General features: G+C 45.1%; 1 long non-coding RNA gene across 1 annotated transcript in view; it reads right to left on the bottom strand.

Moving 5' to 3' along the window:
- The window catches only part of LOC110289872, a 41,949-nt gene that overhangs the window by 14,425 nt on the left and 9,845 nt on the right, over positions 1-17,679 (bottom strand). Inside the window, exons 2-5 of the long non-coding RNA XR_002377379.1 lie at positions 12,591-12,658; positions 4,006-4,059; positions 2,815-3,035; positions 2,488-2,610 (exon numbers count right to left, since the gene is read on the bottom strand). This is a non-coding gene — a long non-coding RNA (uncharacterized LOC110289872). The remainder of the gene's footprint in view (positions 1-2,487; positions 2,611-2,814; positions 3,036-4,005; positions 4,060-12,590; positions 12,659-17,679) is intronic.

The raw sequence follows: 17,679 nt of genomic DNA, 5'->3' as shown, positions 1-17,679 counted from the left end.
CAAATGGGACTGAGCAGCCTTGCCTACGAAGAGGTTTTGCTGTAAGACCCATAGCTTGTAGGAAAGAGTATGATAAAAGTGGGACTGTTCATTGGAGCTATGGAAAAGATGTGACCAAAATGCTGTTACCGACAAGTGTCGTACTCTCTGGGGGACCGAGGGGTCCCCCACTGGAGAGAAGAGAGTTTCTCCCGGTGTTCCTGTGCTTTCAGTGTGGAATTCATGCTCTCTCACGGGTACCGCTTTGTCACGGTCACCGCTTTGTCCTGTCCACCTCAGGCAGGGACAGAGCACTGGTGGATGCAGCTTAGATACTGACTGTGTTCCTTCCTGCAACTGATTTTCTTACCCTGCTTTCTTCAAACCTCATGTTCCTAACTAGCTAGCATTTTATCTTGTCACATTGTGTAGACTCTGAACAGCCTGTGAGCTTTTAACCAAGTGTCCAGTCAGAGAGAGGGACTACAGTTCTCAAAAAAAAAAAAAAAAAAAAAAACAAAAACTTCCCTCTCTCTAAAACCAGTTGCCAAGCTTGAGGGATTCCAAAATCTGCCCACTGCTGCAGGAATTTGCTGGGATGACTCCTTGAACACCTTTGAAACGCTTATACTCCTTACTATGATTTAGTATAGGGAGAGGATACAGAGTAAAGAACAAAGTTCTTTTGGAGAAGTAGGTACCTAGGAGTTCAGAGAAGTGTGAACCATGGCATCTCTAGTTAGTTGGGACAGTGTTTGCCCCATACATTATGAACATTACCCAAGCCTTGGAATTTTTACTAAAGCTGATAACATGTGTGTCACATGGCTAACCTTGAGCTCCTACCCGTCCAAAGGTTAGACTGATACCTTTAATCTAGGAAAGGAAATTATATTTGGCTCTTAGCCTCCGTGTTAAATTGCTTTGTTGGATTGTCTGGTAACCAACACCCCTGGATAAATAGACATTCCTATCATGCCTGGCATGGAAGGTTTTAAAATTAAATCCCAGTAGCTCAGGGTAAAAAGCTACAACAATCTTTACAGAAGAATAATTTCTTACTATATTGCATATACAATTCATCACAGATAGCCAGGTGGTGGTGGCACATGCCTTTAATCCCAGCACTAGGAAGGCAGAGGCAGGCAGATTTTTGAGTTTGAGGCTAGCCTGGTCTACAAAGTGAGTTCCAGGACAACCAGGGCTATACAGAGAAACCCTGTCTTGAAAAACAAAACAAAACAAAACAAAAAAATCATCACAGTAAGATAAATCTGGAACAGATACTGACCAAATCAAATGAGTAGAGGTCTGACCAGGCTATGGATCTTCACTGATAACAGGATCAAGTCCCCGGAGAAGAATCAATGGACTTCAGAAGGGCCCTGTGGCCAAAGTCAATGACCACCTTGTAAACTGATTTTACTGCGTATGGAACCCTAGTATGGAGGTAGGAACCAGGATCCCCATTACTCTAAGATGAGGAGGGTTGTCCTTTAGTGCTCTCTGGGACCAAGGAAAGCATAGGTGTTCAGACTGTCTCAGGCATGTCTTATTGTCTCATTTATTTGGACTAGGATGGACCCGGGTGTGGTAGAAGGTGGGACTCCTAGCGGATGTTCAGGACCATTTGAGAAAGACATTGACTTGAGGATGTTGTTGACCTTCAGACTCTAGAGTCTGAGAGCCACTCTAAAGAAACCTTCAGTAGCATCTGCATGAAACAGCTCCATCTCTGACATTCTGAGAATCTTATGGTTCCCAACAAGCACACACACTCGTGCTCACACACACATGCATGTATATACATGCACACACACATATACATATATATATGTATATATATACACACACACAAATACACACATTCACACACACACATATATATACAAATACACACACTTACATACATACATGTATACACAGACACACACACACTTACATATGCACACTCACACTCATACCACATATACTTACACACATACATAAAGCATGCACAAGCACACACACACACACACACACACACGCACACACGCACACACGTCTTCAAGACTGTTGACTCTCTATGGAGCATGGCATATATACTCATATCAGTGGATCACCCAATCAGGAAAAACTAGAATTGTTGTCAGTTCTGGACATTTGTAGGTCCTAAGCTCAACGACACACAAGACTCCTACACCTCTGTGTCTCTCTACTCATGGGCTATGTGCCTATCTCCCTCACCCAGTCTGGCAGATGCTATATTGTAGGCCAAGAAATGCAGGGCTTAACATTGGTGAGATCTCAGGAAATTAGTTCTCTAGGGAAAAAAGAAATCACAACTTCTGTGGTTACATGAAATTGTGACTTCTCTCCCCTTACATGTCTGCCCCTTCACTCTCTCCACATCCCATTGGCTGCTGAGGTTGGAGGATATGCAGTGATCCCAGACCCAAAGCAGAGGTTCTACATGGGAAACAAGATATACCACCAAGGAAAACCTCTTTCAGGAGACGATGCACTCACCCCATGGGGTGGGAGGGAGCAACTATGCCAGGAGGAGCCAGGCAGCTCTCCAAGATCACCCCATCAAGGTAGAACACGGTAGACAGAAGAGCTCTACTGTTTCCTGAACAGGGTGAGCAGCCCCTGACACAGAGTGAGAAGAGGACAAGACTCAGGCTCTGACTGACAGAAAGTGAAGACAGCCTTACTTTTAAGACTGCAGGCTTCCTCCTCCACCCCAAGGGAGGCCTGGCCCCTGATATCTAGACCCCTCCCTTTCTCACTTATCCTATAGTCTGATCTATAGGCAGAGTCCAGTTCCTGAACTCAGACATCCTCAGGGCCCACCTCACATCAGTAATGCTCCGGGTCTCCCTCTTTGATTTCTTGGATACAGAGTTCTGGGTGATGACTACTTTTTGCAAAGCATGTCTATCTCATAGGTGGTGAAAAGTACCCATGAACTGACCTCTAGGGGTTCAGCTTCATCTGATACTTTAGAGTCAGTTGGTTGCCCTTTTGAGGTTCTGGAGATGGGGTGGGGCTCAGCACAGGAGCCTGGAGCAGCTCTGGGGAGACACAAGGTCAGGTCTTAGGAAAAGAGTCTTGAACAACGAAGCCTACAAGATTGAGGACTGAACTTCAGTGTAGCTCATAGACTGCAGGTTTGAAATCCAGAGCCTGTCTTGTCCTTATCCAGGGACTCTAAAACAACTTCTTCAGGGCTTGGCCCCTCTGACATTCCCAGAGTCACATCCAGAAAGCCTTAACGGTTATCCCCTCCCCAGAAGGGAAGGGGAAGTGGTAGGGCTCATCCAGGAACCCCCAAATTAGAAAGCCGGGATGTGGCTTTTTAACCTCCAGTTCCTCCTCAAAGGCTTTCCCAGGTTCAAATTCCATCAGTGGCACACACCAGTCCATATTCCCACTGGGTCCCTTACTCTCTACCTAGACGTGTTGGTTCTCATCCCAAGCAACACCCTGATGTAACAAAGAGGTCTTTCTCTGGGCTCTGAACCCATCACAAGTCAAACCCTATATATACAAGGTATCCTTAAGAGCCAAAATCCACAGCTGGTATTCATACCTAATAACTTTTTTTTGTTTGGTTGGTTTTTTTGGTTTTTTCGAGACAGGATTTCTCTGTATAGCCCTGGCTGTCCTGGAACTCACTTTGTAGACTGGTCTGGCCTCAAACTCAGAAACCCTCCTGCCTCTGCCTCCCAAGTGCTGGGATTAAAGGCGTGCGCCACCACGCCCAGCTCGCATGCCTGATAATCTTGATGAAGAACTGTAGAAATAAGATGCACTGAGAGGTTCCTGTACGTCCCTTTATGAGGAAGAGGAATACAGGTGTACTCGGCCTCCATTCTGGACCATAGGGTATCTTGTATCACTCTTAAAACACAGAAGGTCTGTACAGTTATGAACATACTTCCCATTTTCCAAGCCTGGTTCCTTGATCAGTACTAGCCACTTATCATTTGAGTTTCCAAATGTCTACAGTTTCTCCCACAAGAAGTGACATTCATAACTCACCGGAAGTCTGAGAACTCATGAGTCTGTCATAGTTTCTTGTTTTTGACTGATTCACTGAAAGGCAGAGAAACGGGGTTTATTTATTATTAATTCATTGACTTATTCATCCATCAAACATTTATTAAATACACTCTACAGGCCATACACTGAGGAAATGAGCCGACTCAAGTCTGATAGGCAAGAAAAGAGACAACGTGTAGGTATAAATACATAAAAGTAATTGTTCCATTCTACCTAGAAAGGAGAGTCTGATTGGACAGGTCATCTCGGCCTTACCTTGAAGCATAGACAAGTGTTCAATAAGATGGAGAAATCAGGAATTCCCATTACAAGGTGAAGGCACATAAGGAAAGGGTGAGAGCAGAGGAGAATTCTTGGAATCTGGAAAATGTGTCAAGGCTGAAAAGGCGGGGCTGTGGGGGGGGGGCGGGATGGTATTGGGGAAGGGAGTCTGGAGAGGTGGTGACCAGTGACATTCACACTATGCCGGAACAATGGGAAGAATTAAGGATTTGGAAGAATACAATTAGATTTATACTTGAGTTCCTATAAATTGTGTGAAGAAGGACTGGAAGAGAAGGTGAATAAAAACAAAAAAACAAACAAACAAAGAGTGAGGCTTCTGTAATGGCTCAGGTGAGGCAGGAGGGCATCTTCTGAGAGACTGGCAATGAGGTGGAAATAAGGGAGTGAATGTGTGAGGCACTGAAGGCGTAGGTATCCAGCACAGGAAGAACTCGTGGAAGGAGAGGAGCTGCAGATCATAGGAGACAGGGAAAGAACTGAGGTATGGAGAGGTAGACACTAAAATGTGCCCATCTTAAGGTGAGATGCTTTTGACGTTGCTTGCTGGGGCTATCAGTCAGTTTAGAGTCTGTGTAAATTAAAAGTCCATCCTGAGCCGGAAGAGAATGGATAGTCATTAACACGTGGTGGTATAAGGCAATTGTGCAGGGAGAATACTTTCATCCTCAAGCAAGGAGGGCAGATGGAGGACTAGAGTGTTTATGGTACTCCTTTGTTCTTATGTAAATATGTACATGACTTAGGTTTCCCCTGCTATGATAAATACCAAAAGCACCTTGGGAAGGAAGGAAAGGGTTTGTTTTATCTTACAGCTTGTAGGACATCATCCAAGGAAGTAAAGGTTTGTCAGGAACTGAAGGGGGTTGGGGGGACCATGGAGGGATGCTGCTTACTGGCTTGCTCCCTATGGCTTGCTCTGCCTGCTTTCTTATGCAACCCAGGACCAGGGGTCTAGGAGTGGCACCACCCACAATGGGCTTGGGTCCTCCCACTCATCATTAATGAAGAAAATGCTGTGCAGGCTTATCAAACAGGTGAGTCTGGTTGAAGGCATTTTCCAGATAACTCCAGCATGTGTCAAGTTGGCAACAACTAATCAGGACTGTATAATAAATATAATAATATAATATATGTAGTTTATAATAGTAAAAGGTTAAAAACCACAAAAATGGGCTAGGCATGGTGGCGCATGCCTTTAATCCCAGTACTTGGGAGGCAGAGGCAGGCAGATTTCTGAGTTCGAGGCCAGCCTGGTCTACAGAGTGAGTTCCAGGACAGCCAGGGNAAAAAAAAAAAAAAAAAAAAAACCCACAAAAATGTTTACTTAAAGGGTTAATTAAATAAATTATAATGTAGCTATATAATAGAACTTGATCGAGCCTCAAGAAAAAAAGGTATGAATCCTTAAATACATACACAGAATGAATGAGTCCTAAGATAAGGGATTAGTGGAGTGGGGTAAAAGCAGAATATGAAGTTATATATATATAAAATATAAGACATCTTTACTTGTAAATAAAAAGAACTACTCATGTTCAAAAATTTCAGAACATCAGAACAGACTGTACAAATATATATATAATTCTGAGCTTAATAGAATGGAGCCCGACTTTCTGACTGATCTAAAGTCGGGGCCTGTGGAACCCTTTGCCAGACAGCTGTCCTCTTTGACAGCGTGGGTGGTCAGAATGGAACGTGAAAATAGGAACAGTACACAGAGACATGCAGGAACATGAAATTAAAGGCTCACCGAACTTTCCATCACAGGAACCCACAATGGAGAAAAGAGAGAGGATTAGATTAAAATAACAGGGGCTTCCTGGCAGAGGGAATAGTTAAGGATTGCAATGATGATGTTCATAGGAGATTTGTGCACCCTCCTTATATTTTCTGTGTGGATGTAGGGAGTGACAGTCCCCATGGCTCCCCTGCCCTCGCCCTGCCCAGTCTCAGTTCCTACTATGTCCCCCCCCCCCGGGGGGGGTATTTCTGCATGACCTCTGTCCACCCTAGCTGTAAGATCTCCAACCCCAGCTGCCTTTCCCATTTCCCTCTACTATTGCCTCAGGAGGAACAAGGAGCAGAGGCCAGATGGTACTTAGGTCATAGTTACCACATACTCTAAGACAGAAGGAGGAAGAGATGCAGGGGTAGACTTGGAGATAGGTGGGAAACTTTCTAAGAGAACTGGGTTTGCGTGAAAACACAGGCTTTGTTTTGGGCTGGGAGGGTTAGGGAAACCTACACTTATTTTTCATGAGGCAGGATGTCAGTCTTGTGCGCAACCGAAGGAACCTCAGTCTGCCGTCAGTCTGGTTGCGTTTTATGTCTATTTTGCCATGTTCATTCTTTCAACCTTGTGATTCATTTACTTTGCAAACTTGGCATAAGCAGAGAGGAGAGTTATCGCACTGGCTACAAACCAGGAGGCACAGGGCGCCTGGGTTCAAGCGCAAGGCTCTGTATTCAAACTCCACCACTGGTAGAGAAAAAAAATAACCAAGCCACTCCCAATTACATACTTCCAAGAGCCACCCTTCCTCTGCACGAAGTTCCTCTGACTTTTCTCGGTTGTCTCTACCCCACCTCACCCCACTCCACCACCCCCCCCCCCCGCCTGCAGTCCTTTTTTTAATATGTAAATGTTGCTAGGAAGCTAAGAAGAAGCCCTGCAGTATCTCTGTTTAGAAACTGTTCTAGATGTTTATAAATGTTCAGAAAAAAAAGTGTAAATCTCCTCGGGTAAGCAGGCTTAGATGGAGCTATGAGCTCATTTTTTTTGTAAAAGTGCAAGCATAAGCATTGGAAGCAAAGTACTTTAAATCCATCTGGGCTTCAAAAGGCAGAAGTTAGCAGTCAAGGCCTAGTTAGGGGCGTGGTGGTGGAGGTGGTGGTTGTAGCTGTTGTTTTCTTGATTTCTGAAAGAAATTTTATGGAACTCTCTACTATAAATGACCTGGAGAAAATAGCACAAAGCAATTTGTTTTTACTCTACTCAACACTGTTTTTTTTTGTTTTGTTTTGTTTTTGTTTTTGTTTTTTGTCTTTTGTTTAATGCTCCACAAGGCTGTATGAAACCCTTGCAAGCCATGAAAGAATAAGCAGATATAAGGGCCCAGAGCAAAGTAGAAGTTTCTAGAATGGCTCAAAGGAGGATTAGAAAGCTGCTGTACTGGACTTGTAAGTTATACCTGAAGGAACTGGCAAGGTCAAGGTGTGGGGTTGGGGGTCATATGGTATTTTAGAAAATAAAAACCAACCAACCAACCAAACAAACAAACAAAAAAACACGTGATTATGCCTAGATGGAGCATGGAATAAAAAAGTAAGAGGTGACAGAAAATGAGAGTGGGCGACAACTGTCCCCGGGACCAAGATGAAGCAGAGGGGGTTTAGGGATAGTCGATAACTGTGCCTTCCGCTCTTTACAGCTTCCTCCAGTGACTGGAAGCTCTCCATCACCACCTGAGTGATCCCAGGGTGGACCTCGGACCACCCAAGCCCCTCCACGATGAACAAATCCACAGTTCTAGTCAGATCTGTTCTCCCCACATCTGGCTCCGCCTTCCTTGTCTTACCACTCTTCCCAGACTGTTTTCCTTTTCCACATATCCCGGCTCCCTCGGCCAGTTAAGCACAACTTAACCCCTTGTCTTTTCACCTCACAGCTACCTTGGATGTCTCTCAGAGGTGACAGTGATAGATGTCCTGCATTATTACCCAAACGCCTCCCCATGACCCATGTCAGAAGCAGGAAATACAGGTAAAGGCCCCCACACCCACCACAAGTCTAGCAGTAATCCACGTGTGAGGAAGCAAGTGTTCATTGCCTCCTTTTATGGGTTCCAGAAATTCACATTTTTGAAGCTCTGGCCCCTGGTATTTCATATTGGCGTCTTTAAAGAGGTAATAATAAAAATGAGGTTAGAATGAGCTCTGTGCTGGCTAGTTTTATGTCAACTTGACACAAGCTAGAGTCATCAGAGAGGAAGGGGCCTCAATTAAGAAAATACCTCCATCATATGGGACTACAAGCAAACCTATAGGGGCATTTTTTAAATTGATGATTGATTGGGAAAATCCAAGCTGATTCTGGTGATCCTGGGTTCGATAAGAAAGCTGGCTGAGAAATCCATGGGAGTGAGCAAGTGATCAGCACTGCCCATGGCCTCTGTATCAGCTCCTGTCTCCAGACCCCTACCCTGTTGGAGTTTCTGCCCTGACTTTCTTCAGTGATGGAATGTGATGTGGAAGAGTAAGACAAACTGTTTCTTCCCCCAACTTACTTTTGATCATGGTGTTTCATCACAATTACGATAACCCTAACTATGACAGGCCCTAATCCAATCTGGGACTCATATTCTCATAAGGAGGACACTTGGATACAGACACAACAGAAGACCACGTGAATCCCAGGGAGAAGATGGTACTTCAGCTGCAGCTGGCCTCAGAAGAAATAGACTTGATAACATCTTGATTTCAGACTTCTAGGACCTACCCAGAACTGTTTGAAAATAAAATCCCAGTTCTTCTCTTCCTCTTCTTCTTCTTCCTCCTCTTCTTATATAGCCCTGGCTAGCTTCAACCTTCCTACATAGCCAGAGATTACCTTTGACATCTGATCTTCCTGCCTCCATCTCCTAAGTGCTGGGATTACAGGCATGAACCACTCTTGGTTTACACAGTGCTGGGAATCAAACTCAGACGTTCATATGAGATAGTAAACACTCTATCAGTTGAGCTTCATCCTCAGCCTTCCATCGGGTGGTTCTTAAGCCCCTATGTCTATGGTATATTTTTATAGCTATCCCAGCAAACTGACTGAGCCTCTTAAAACCATGCTGAATTACAGATGGACCAAAGAGATATTCATAATATCCTCAGAGCCTGCCAAATCCATGTGCCTCTTCTGAAGGAGACCGTTTTGGGTTGATACTTGCAAAACTGGCCAGATCCTGAGTTTTATGGTCCAGCTACCCCAGATATCACTGAACGGGCCAGGGGTCACAGACCTGGCTAGCACAGTGGTTTCAGAGGAGAGCTCTGCTTTGTACATAGCCAAGCTCTCGTAGAGACCTTTGAACATCAGCTAGGAATCCAGAAAGAAATGAAAGCAGACAGCATAGCTGAGGAAGGAGACAAACTATAACTAAAGTCCCTTCAGCACAGGGACAGCAGGCTCTCTGTACAGCCAAAGTGTCATGAAGTGGTCCTGACTCTTCCACGAGGCCAGACTAGGAGACTGTTAATATAGAAGAACCCTTACTCCTTAGCGCTTGCGTGAGCTCTCCCAAGCCTGAGCCTGGGTCATTTTTAGTAACCTGAGACACTAGGCTGCCCATCTGGGCTGCTACCCTGCCACAACAACCATGCTGTCTTTCAGGCTTAGTGTGTAATTATCTTCTCGAGAATGATACTAACTCCAACACCTATCTGCAACCCTATCTGCACCTACCTGCAATCAGGAACTACTCAACATAGCAGATCTGTGTACACCAGAAATTGAAAGGAAAGAACTTGTCTCAAAGGGAACAAGTTATAAACTACCCATTTGATATGAAAACATTTTGTCTTAAGAACAAATCTACATCTTTTGTGTATGCATATAAAATAAGGAACACACACAGATGATAGGAGGACAGAGGAGAGGGTTGGGATATAGCTCAGAGTAGCTCACAGTACTTGTCTAGTATGTCTGAAGCCCTGAGTTTGACCCCAAGCAGTGGATAAACTGTGTTGTGGTACAAACCTGTAACACTTGGGAGGCAGAGGCAGAGGCAGAGGCAGAGGCAGAGGCAGAGGCAGAGGCAGAGGCAGAGGCAGAGGCAGAGGCANCAGAGGCAGAGGCAGAGGCAGAGGCAGAGGCAGAGGCAGAGGCAGAGGCAGAGGCAGAGGCAGAGGCAGAGGCAGAGGCAGAGGCAGAGGCAGAAGGATCACAAGACTATCCTGAAATACATATACATAGTGACAACCTGTCCAAAAATAAAAATCAGCATTCCACATAGTGTACTGAAGGAGAAAGTTGAAAGTAGTAAGTTTGAAAGAAAGTTTCTTATAAATTAGTTCCAGAACTGGTAAGCAGGCAATGAAAGATGATAGATAGCTGACCCCCAGGAAGGAGAAAAGAGTAAATTTGATCACTGTAACCCATGTAAAGGTGAAAAAAAGAACTACTCCACACACAAAGTTGTACTCTGACTTTCACAGGTATGCCATGGCATACACATACCATCATCACCACTGCCACCATCACCATCATCACCACCACCACCATCACCATCATCAAACAAAAACCAGAATCTGGACAGCAGGAAAGTCCTGGGGACTAAGAAGCTGAATGGAAAGAGCCTGGCAGAATGACACTATTCTCTCAGCCCAAAGAAGATTATTCGCTACTATGGCTGAACTGTGGTCCCCTCCAAAACCATATGCTGATATCCTGACCTTCAGCGCCTCAAAGAGTAACTATTTAGATACAGGGCCGGTAAAGAAATCATTAACCAGATATAAGGTCATTAAATAGGACATAATCTGTTATGGATGTCCTTCTACATAAAGGACATCTAGCCCCAGGGATATACAAGCAAAGACCAGATGAGCACACCAGGAGAAGATGGCCATCTGTGAGTCAGAGAGAGAGAGAGCTTAGAAGATGCCAACTCTGCTGACCCCTCAACTCTCAGACTTCCTGTCTTTAGAACTATGAGGAGGTTAACCTGTTCAACCCACTCACTACTCCCCCCACCCCACCCTACCCCCACCCCCAAGCTATTAGTTATGGAAGCCTGAATTCTACTGAGCCTGCGGTGTTCTAAAAAAAGAATGAAAGAGGAAATCCTGGCCTGACTGAAAAAGGGAAGCGGGCCACAATCATATGAACAGGAGAAGTAGCTGAAGCCCATAGAAGGGGCGAGCAGACGACAGCTTCGGTGTGCGTCCGAACGGGGTCCTCTGAAACACTGCAGGTGAAGGAAACCTTTTTCCCAATGCCCTGATCTCCAGTTACCGCTGTCGCTCATGCTGGGGCTGCTGGGGCCCTCTGCACTAAACTGAAGCTCTCTATAGTCTCCCGTAACGCTCAGCTGGATGAACGGCCTCCAGTCGCCGCACCTTTGGACAGGTCTGAGGCTTACTCAGAGTGCTCCCAGATGTTTCTAGTCAATTATTGAGCACAGCTGGGTACTCAAGAAATACTGTTTTCTGACAGGAGTCTGATATAGCTGTCTCCTGAGAGGCTCTGCCAGTGCCTGACAAATACAGAAGTGGATTCTCACAGCCATCCATTGGACTGAACACAGGGTCCCCAAAGAAGGAGCTATAAAAAGTACCCAAGGAGCTGAAGGGGGCGATGCCCCAGTCAGTGTAGGGGAATCCCAGGACAGGGGAGTGGGAGTGGGTGGGTTAGTGAGCAGGGGGAGGGGGGATAGAATGGGGGGGGCTTCTGTGGGGAAAGGGGATAGAATTTGAAATGTAAGTAAAGAAAATATCAAAAACAGAAAGAAAGAAAAGAAAAGAAAAGAAAAGAAAAGAAAAGAAAAGAAAAGAAAAGAAAAGAAAAGAAAAGAAAGAAAAGAAAAGAAAAACTATTTTCTGTATGACCAGGAATTTCTCCAGGACACAGTTTCTGTTTGGGGACATCCCTACCCTGAGCCAGCTTAGGCTTTCTCAACCCACTCCTCCTGTCAGCCCTCTTTCCCTACCCAGTCTCTCTATAGGTGTCTTATCTACACTGATACCTGAAGCCTCTCTTTGCACAGCCCCATGCCAGCCTCATAGGGGCAACACTTCCCCCAGAGAAACCCAGAGGGCTAATTCTGTTATCCTCTCTGCTTCTTTTGACTGATCAGGCTGCCCCAGCCTCCTTCCTTAATCCCTTCTCCACACCACCCAGAGACCTTCTAAATTTTAAATCTGATCTTGTTGCATTCTGCTTTCAAGTTATTGGGACATTTACAAGATACAATTAAAGAATACAAGTCTCTTTGGATTCAGCCTGTGCTCAGCTGTCTGCTCTCCCGTCTCCGATCCCTACCCACTTCTGTTAGTCACGTGATGTTCTGTACTCGTAAGCCCAAGTGCTATTTTATATCAAGGCTTTTGGCTAAAGATCCCTTCATGGAACATCCTTCCCCATTCCCCAGCCTTTCTACACACACATACACACACACACACTTCATTCTTGAGCACACCACAGCCTTTGTCTTAGTCAGGGTTTCTATTCCTGCACAAACATCATGACCAAGAAGCAAGTTGGGGAGGAAAGGGTTTATTCAGCTTACACTTTCCACATTGCTGTTCATCACCAAGGAAGTCAGGACTGGAACTCAAGCAGGTCAGGAAGCAGGAGCTGATACAGAGGCCATGGAGGAATGTTACTTACTGGCTTGCTCCCCATGGCTTGCTCAGCCTGCTCTCTTACAGAACCCAAGGCTACCAGCCCAGGGATGGCACCACCCACAATAGGCTAGGCCCCCCCACCTTGATCACTAATTGAGAAAATGCCTTACAGCTGGATCTCATGGAGGCATTTCCTTAAGGGAGGATTTTTTTCTCTGTGATGACTCCAGCTTGGGTCAAGTTGACACACAAAACCAGTCAGTACAGCCTCCTAACAAATAGCAGGGATTAGGATCCTGGACCACATTTTCCCCTCATACTTCCAGAGGTTGGAAGACCGACAAGATGCAGGTGTTTCCAGGTTGGTTCCCTTTGAGCCCTTGCTTCTTGCATTGTAATGGGCCATCTTCTTCCCAGGAGCTCACCTGGCCTTGCCTCTGTCCTAGTATCCCCTAAAGTCTTCCAATTCCCTCTTCTTAAAAAGACACATCCTGCGCACGTGGTGGTGGCACACGCCTTTAATCCCAGCACTCAGGAGGCAGAGGCAGGCGGATTTCTGAGTTCGAGGCCAGCCTGGTCTCCAAAGTGAGTTCCAGGACAGCCAGGGCTATCTATACAGAGAAACCCTGTCTTGAACCTCCCCCCCCCCCAAAAAAAAGATACATCATACTAGATTAGGACTAACTCTAATGACCTATCTAGCTAAAGTGCCCTTAAGAGACCCTACATACATTTGTATTCACATTCTAAGGTACAAGCAGACACTGCCACCCAAAGGACACAGCCACCCAAACAAAACTGTATCCCATTATACTATTTTTGTACTCAACACTAACACCTAACACATCCCCCCCCAAACTTACCAACAATTCTTTTTCTCTTAGGAAAACCTTTAGAGTACAAATCATGTCTGTATTCTTAACTTTAGTACAGTACACATACATAGTAGATGTTCAAAGTTTGTGGGACGGTAAGTGTACCTCCACGTATTATTTAGTGCACGCACACATGTCTGTATAACATCACAGTAAAGTTTCTAGCTTAGATTCCAACACTTTCTTAGCCATGTGTGCCCTGCCAAGCTTCTCTGGCAGCACTTCACCTCATGCCCAGCCTCCGTTTGCCTGGTTCCATCAAGGACTTGTGATTCTTCAATCTTTGGATGGACTTGTATGGACGCATGGGACTGGTAGGTGTTTGAAGAAGACTGGTCTTGAGCCTCACAACCAACATGCCTCAAAGGCTGAAGGGAACAAGGAAAGTCCCCTTTCCCAAAGAAGGGATCCTTAAGGTATCATGAAAAGCAAAAACTGGGTCTCCAAAGAAAAGGTTCTATCAGCACTTTTTTTTTTTTTTGGTGTTAAGTTAATCCAAGTTTATTTCTATTATTTTTTAAAAGATTTATCTATTTATTATATGTAAGGACACTGTAGTTGTCTTCAGACACACCAGAAGAGGTCATCCAATCTCATTACAGATGGTCGTGAGCCACCATGTGGTTGCCGGGATTTGATCTCAGGACCTCCAGTGCAGTCAGGGCTCTTAACCGCTGAGCCATCACTCCAGCCCTCATTTCTATTATTAACAATTAGAAGACTTCAATGAGCTAACTTGAAAGATGTTTATTAGGAATAAATTGACTTGACTAGCTCATACTGGGGCTGCTGGGGCCCTCTCTGCTAAACTGAAGCTCTCAAGTCTCCTGCAGCAGACTCTGACGTGAGCAAGCTTGGGTTGAAGGTCATTGTTGGCCAGGACACTGGAGAGCATTGTGGATCTGAAAAGCAGGGCAAGTATAGCATGCTGGATAGAGAGGCTCTTAGGTGCCTCTCTATGAGGTCATAGATCCCTCTTCTGGTCAATGGTTGTAGCCATTCACCTCCATGTTCTCACCCAAATTAAAAGCAGAGGGCAACAACAAAAGGCTTCTTGAGAGTCTCTAAGTCTGAAGGGACAGGGTGGCATTCAGTTCCCTGAAGAAGCACACATGGTAGTAAGAGACCTGGGATGGGAAGAGAGCAGGACAAGGAGATAAAAGACTGTGCCTCTGTAACAACCAGCAGTGCTCCAGATGGGCCGGGATGAAGGCAACAGTCCCCCAGAGGATCGAGGTGATCTGAGTTCACTGAATCTGGATGCAGAAAGCAGGAAAACTGCAGACTCAGCTCACAGCTTTCCATATATAATTGTGAAAAAGTCACTTCTACATAAGTTGAATAATGGTCCCCAAAGATGTCTACATCCTAATTCCCAGAATGCGTCAATGTTATATTAAAGGGTAAGAAAAGACTTTGCAGATGTAACTAAACCAAAGATCTTGAGATGGGGAGATTATCCTGGATTTCCTGCACAAGACGGATGTAATCGTAGGAGCGCTAGAAGAGGGAAACATGGCAGGCTCACACAGAGGGAAGCACCCAGGGATGAAAGATGCTTCTTTAACATGGGGAAGCACAATGGCAGACCATGAAATACCCTTATATTCTTTAGGAGATAGCAGCTGCCTTGCAGTGTTCCTGTGAAAACGAAATTACTTGGTACACCCAGTAAATGCTGACTATCATAGTTATCCCCACTCCCCACCCCCTTTAAATTCTGGAGACTGAACTCAGGGCATGGTATGTGCTAGAAAGCAGGCTACTAAGTGAGCTACGTCTCCAGCTCTATTCAAGTTGACTCTCAGTGTGGTGACTACAAGCCACAGGTGACTATTAAATACTTGAAATGTGGCTTTTCTGACTCAAGGTGTGTTGTAAATATAAACACAAATTTTTAAATGTTTATTATAATGGTTAATCTTAGTTATCAATTTGGCATACTTCGGGATGTGTTTATGAGGGTATTTCCAGAGAAGACTGACCTGAGGGTCAGAGAATCAAGAGACTAATGTTCTCTTTGAATGTGGGTGGCACCATCTACTAGGCTGAGAGGGGCTGGATGAAACAAAATGTGGAAGGAGGAAGAATTTTTCTCTTTTCTCATCACTGATGAAATGTCTGCAAAAAGCAACTCACAAGCTAGGCAGTGGTGGCGCACACCTTTAATCCCAGCACTTGGGAGGCAGAGGCAGGCGGATTTCTGAGTTTGAGGCCAACCTGGTCTACAGTGTGAATTCCAGGACAGCCAGGGCTACACAGAGAAACCCTGTCTCAAAAAAGAAACAAAAAACCAAACCAAAACAACAACAAAAAAAAGCAACTCACAGGAGTTTCCTTTGGCTCGTGGACAGTCCTAGAGGTTTGGTTTGATGGTAATTCTAAATCCTGTCAAATTCACAGAGCTAACAGTCACACCCCAAAAGTTCTCAACTTTTGAGCAGGTTTTTCTCATGATGACTTGGGCGCCACTGCCACTGAATGTAAACTTGCATCACTAACAAAGATGTTCCCCAGGCCTCCAGTCTCAGACTGGAGCTGCCTCGCGGGTCTCTTTCTTCTGAGGATTCTAGCTTCTTGGGCTGAACAGCTATTAGCTCATCTGGCTTTCCGACCTGCAGATGGACTTTGTGGGGCCATTTAGCCTCTGAACAGGAAAGCTGATCAAAGATTTTTTTAAGAGCCGGGGGAACAGGAAGCTTGCTGTGGATTGTGTCTCGTGGAACTGTTAGAGAAGCTGCACACATGAAGTCTTAACAAAATGGCTGCCTAAACAAGACCTGAACAAGGACGCCAATGGGCATATGTAGGTGAAAAGGGAAGGGTCTCGTAGGACTTTAACCCTACAAAAAAAGGGGGAAAAAACTACAGACAACTCCAGAATGCTGAGAGTGGGAGAAATAGGTCTCCCCAGGGAAGAGCCCCTCGTCGGTCAGCCAATGCAAAGATCAGCACTGAAATACATTGTAAGGACTGAGCAGAATGCATGTCTATATTTAGAAATATATACTAGGAATATATTCTTTGTTATTACATACGCATGTATGTAACAGCAATATGTATGTCTGTAATAACGGATACAGAAATGGAGGCCACAGATCTGAGAAAGGGCAAGGTAGTGCACGGAAGAGGGTTGGAGGGAGGAAAGAGAAAATGATGTAATTATGCTTTAATTTTTAAAAATTAAAGCTAATTTATAAATGCCCTCATCATCTCATACATATCGTATTGATTCTGTTCTCTGGAGAACCCCCAACTAGTGCACTTAGTGAAGACCAAAGAAGCCTGTGAAGTAGCTCTATCATTTTAACATTTACTGTGTGCTGAAATGGATTCGGCAGAGTGGATTGCATAGAATATATTATTGATTTCATCTATTTCCTTTTGCCATTGATAATGTGCTCCTGAATGTTTTACTTTCTTCCTTCTTGAGACAGGATCTCATGCATCCCTGGATCGTCCCAAACTTGCAGCAAAGGATGGCCTTGACCTTCTGGTCCTCCTGCCCCCACTCCCTGAGTTCTGGAATTGCAGGTGCGCTCTGCCACATCCCGTTTATCGGGTGCATGGATTGAACCTGGGCTCTGGGCGTATCACGGAAGCACCTTGCCACCTAAGCTCCAGCTCCAGCATAAAAATCTGTATTTTTATAGCATCAATAAAAAGAGCCAGATCTCAGGTTCCCAGTCTGAGGAAACACAGTCCTCATTGCTCACCTCCACCGGGGAATCCCTCCAGGCGTCCTCAGCTGCTCTGCACCAGGTTCCCTCATGGTAGGCTTTATTCAGGTGTTGCCTGGCCTCTCCTTGAAGCCTGGTGGCCACCTGAAAAATACATTCTCCTCCTCCTTGAATCTGTAGGCCTTGGTCCAAGAAGCCACAGTTACAGGATGCTGGCAAAGTCTGATCAGAGGTACACTTGACACCAGAGACTTTTTAGTAAGCAAGCTGATTTATTTATTTATCTAGGTTTTTTTGTGTTGTGTTGTGTTGTTTGTTTGTTTCAAGACAGAGTTTCTCTGTGTACCACTCGCTGTCCTGGAATGTACTCTGTAGATCAGGTTGGCCTCTTAACTCAGAGATCTGCCTGCCCCTGCCTCTGCCTCTGCCTCTGCCTCTGCCTCTGCCTCTGCCTCTGCCTCTGCCTCTGCCTCTGC

The sequence above is a fragment of the Mus caroli genome, chromosome 1 (assembly GCF_900094665.2).
Source record: "Mus caroli chromosome 1, CAROLI_EIJ_v1.1, whole genome shotgun sequence".
Classification (NCBI taxonomy): Eukaryota; Metazoa; Chordata; class Mammalia; order Rodentia; family Muridae; genus Mus; species Mus caroli.
This window is presented reverse-complemented; position numbering and strand designations above follow the sequence as displayed.